General features: G+C 34.3%; 1 long non-coding RNA gene across 1 annotated transcript; it reads right to left on the bottom strand.

Annotated features, from left to right (window-relative positions):
- Positions 1669–2138, bottom strand: LOC110262856. Its single transcript, XR_002347869.1, has 2 exons — positions 1977–2138; positions 1669–1706 (listed from the first exon to the last, which is right to left on the bottom strand). It is a non-coding gene; the product is annotated as an uncharacterized LOC110262856 (long non-coding RNA).

The raw sequence follows: 4304 nt of genomic DNA, 5'->3' as shown, positions 1-4304 counted from the left end.
CACCAGTTCCACAAGAGTGATGATGGTGAACCCCTATTCGACACCATATCACTGAAAAACCTTTTATAACTACAAACATGTACAGACTATAAACAACCTATCCTAGTCATAGTCCGTGTACTAAAAAGGTTCTATCTTATTTTCAACCAGTAATATGCACTAAAATACAAAAACAAATTTAATTTCACAAATTGACACACTAAAGTCATACAACACAATAACTAACATAATTGAAAGTTCAACAAATCATCATAGGTCAACAAGAAGGCAAATATCATCAATCAGTGTTGAAAATCAACTATAGGTGTAGCAAATACAATGTCACTTGCATTACAAAAATAAAAGCATTGCATTAATTAAACCTGCATCAGAAATGGAAGAGCAGAGCAAACTAGGCAGTGTCTGTTGCTGGTTGAGTCACCCCAAACTTCACCAATAGTTTATTCAATGCCTCAGGGGAGCAAACTTCATACTTGACCTTTCCAGAAGGTGAGAATTATTAACAATCTGCATGATTTTACATTATTTTGGCTTGGGCATATTAAAAGAGAAGAAGAACATGCCTGGCGTTGCGGCGGCAATATTTCACGGAGATGCCAGTGCGTCTTGCAAGTCAAGATTTTGCTTCACCCCCTTTTGTCCTCTGTTCATGGCAAGACTAAAACCAAAATAAAAGACTAAATTGAAACCAAATCAAGAAGAAAAAGGTATAATGTGAACCAAAATTGAAATCTGAGACCAAATTGAAAGGGGGATTTTTCAGATCCCAACAATCTGAACCAAGAGTATGCAGCGATTTTGTCTCAAAACCACTTGCCGGTAGATTTTCAAATAAATCAAATCTAGTGCAATCAAATGACTGATTAAGTAAAAGGAAGAAACCACAGAGGAGCTCAAACAAAATATGTATCTTCAATAATTAATATAACGAAAATAGTTGGAACTACACCTATGCAAGAATGCTCAGAACTAGAGGAAATATCAAAGCTGTTGGTAGCACATTAACAAATAAGGATAACATAGGAACAAAGAGAATGTGCAGCATGGCATATTCAATGCAAACAAACCTGCTCCAAATAACTTATAAAATTCTACTCATTACAGATCAAAATAAAATCCATAGTTCTACATTTCTATATTAAAATAACCATGTCATCATCAAAATGAATTAAAAACTACAGTTTATGATGTAATATCTAAAGCTAAGAACTTATATTTCAAGGGAAAGGCTAGGAGAAAGCATGCAATGACAGTAAAACTTGTTTACATGCCAAACATAAAAACAAGAGAAACACATGGGACGTGATAGATCAAGATAAACCAATGTCTGGTGAAATTAGAACCAATATAATGAACAATCTATGCATCTGTGTATTAGCAACTTATTTGTTCAACTGTATAGAAAACTACTGGGCAAGAACCTAAATACTATAATATGCATTTCAAGGATAGCAAACTACAGGGCAAGAACCTAAATACTAAATGTTAGGGGATATGACCACACTAACACATATTTGGAGATTTAATATTTGTCATCTGGCATAACAAATTTAGCAATGAAAACACTCACAAAGTCACAATGTACTCAAATATCGTAACATTACAAGAAGGAAGCAAAGATCAAGTAAAAAGAACATAAAAGGAAGTGCATTACCTTAAGTGGATCAGTTTCCCCCTCCAGTTCCACCATAACAGGAGCATTCATACTGCCATTTAAGAAGGAGCATTTTATGTCATCACAAAGAAAAAGAAATAATAAGCAAAACCTTAACCCTAAGGTTAATTCTTTTTCATCTTCTATTTTCAATTCTAACTGCAAAACTACCATCTCATTTTTTTATCCCCAAATCTGCTTACTGATTGCAAGATAAACGAAACAATCAACCATGAGATGGCATTCTTGTGGTAAATATTGAACACAACAAATTCTTTCTAAAGCTACACAGACCCTAAACATCAGGGAGTTAGAATGAAACCTGATTTGGAGAGCACGGGTACCCAGAATCCGGGCACGCTCGTACTTGGTCATGTACTTCGAAGTTTTTCGAGGCCGCTCCATCGGTTGTTCATCTTCCTTGTCATCGATCTCAAGAGGCTCTCCAGTTATGTCTTCATTTTTGTTATTATCAACATCCTCCTCTGCCCCTCCTGCCCATCAAAATCAAAGAATCCACCAATAAATTTTATTGAATCATTCAATCCCATGTTCCATAACCATATATACTTGTATAAATTAAAAACAGAAAGTACAAATCAAATTCAGTACATTCAAATCCCTAATTCTAAAAAGATACAATTAACCCCAACTAATAGAAGATATAAGGGGAAACAGGGGTTTTATGAACTGTGGCGGAGAGGTGAAAGGTCGACGCCGGGGAGATAAGGACGGATGGCAGCCACGCGACTCCACAACCACACAGAGGCACAGGGTGGATCGAAGATTAGGGATTTCATGCACCGTGGATAAGGAAGTATGGGTTTCATGCACCGTGGAGGAGGCACGAAAGCACGACACTAGACAGAGGAAGATGGATTTAGTGGCCAATCGGTGAACAAGGCTGACCTAGAACACGACGTAGGGTTTGAGAACGCCGTTCTTCCAGTTCACGTTTTCGAGGTGCTTGGCTGAGACGATTGTGAGGTCCAGGTTAGGTGATTTCGACGGAGGAAGCCGTGATGACGCCATTCGAGAAAAGGGAGAAAAGGAGCCTAGGTATCTCTCGACTGAGATAGAGAAAAAGATGAATGGAGAGTTTCGCTAGATGTAATAAAGAAAATGAAAATGAAGATTTTGGTTTTTTTTCTCTAATGATGATTGGGATTTTTTTTCTCTTTATCTAATATAATAGGATAGATGATAATTTCGGCAGTTTGTTCTAAATCTGCCATAAATCAAATGATATGGTGGTTGAGGAATTAAACCGCTGCAGCAACTGCCCAAGATCACCAGATAGTGGCATTTATTTAAACTGCTCCAAATTTATCACCGCTAACTCCCGCTTCTGTTGTAGTGATCTAGTACAATATTAAATATAATAATAATCATAGACTAATTATTGTGATTTACTATTAATTATTATTTTTTATTTTCAGAATTCAAGAAATTGAATATCATAGACGTGGTAGACGTTTTGTTCCTTTCAAGAAATTAAAATAGACCCATAACAGGATAAAACACAATACCGCTAAAATTTCATTGAATATTACACAGAGATTTATAATATAAAAAAAATCAGCTAAAAATTGACATTTTGGCTTTGGCCGTACATTTACAAAACATGGGGTAGGTTTGTGCAGAGTGCTGCGCACGATCAACGCATAATGTGATTGGAATAGATTCCGGTTCCCTTGCTTGACCATACTCTTATTCCAGATACAATGCATAAGGTAATGTTATCCATATTTCCCATCTTTTTGTTTTCTTCTTCCTAATATCATAATATTATTAATTTATTCTGATATCCACAAAATATGTTAATACTTAAAAAAGACTAATAATGTGGACGTGGCTCATACATCAATATCATATTCGATTTCCTTTTTTAAATATAACTCCAACCTACACCATACAGGCATACATGCATTGCCAAAAATATAATTTGAAATAACATTACTCGAATATGTGAATATTTATTCTATTTTTATTCGCTGGAGACATATAATTATCTATCTCAGTACGGAATAGATTTTTAATGGAACAAAATCTTAGACGAGACAGGACCAAATTTAAATAATACGGATAGTTTTTATGTGAATTATTATACAACAGAATAAAGTCTAATAGAAAAAAAATCTGCCTCTACCCTATTGCCACCCCTAAATATAATATACAACTTTATCTCATAAAGATTGGTCAAAAATAAAGAAAAAAAAAGGATTAAATTTTTATAATAGTCCTGAGATTTACGATTTTATTAATTTAGTTATTCAAATTCAAACTTTATTATATTAGTTTTTGAGATTCTTCTCCAAACACCGTATTAGTCCCTAAATTTTTTTGGTATTAGGTCAATGAATAGAATACTAAATTAGTTCTGACTCGATCATCACGTTAGATATAAGGTTAAATGATGTCATTGTTTCGTTTTTGCACTTAAATAAGGCAAAAATAATGTCATTTTAGAAAATGAGGATAGATAAAATGGTTTGAACATCATATAAACACTTATTCATCTTATCGTTTTGTCTTGTTTAAACGCAAAAAAAAATGCCGCTATTTAGTCTTATGCCTAGAGTGATAAGTCAGAGTCAGCTCAGCATTTTTTTCGCTAACTCAATGCTATAAAGAGTCTAGAAACTAATAT

The sequence above is a fragment of the Arachis ipaensis genome, chromosome B05 (assembly GCF_000816755.2).
Source record: "Arachis ipaensis cultivar K30076 chromosome B05, Araip1.1, whole genome shotgun sequence".
NCBI lineage: Eukaryota > Viridiplantae > Streptophyta > Magnoliopsida > Fabales > Fabaceae > Arachis > Arachis ipaensis.
The sequence above is the reverse complement of the archived record's forward strand: the minus strand, read 5'-3'. Positions and strand labels throughout refer to the sequence as shown.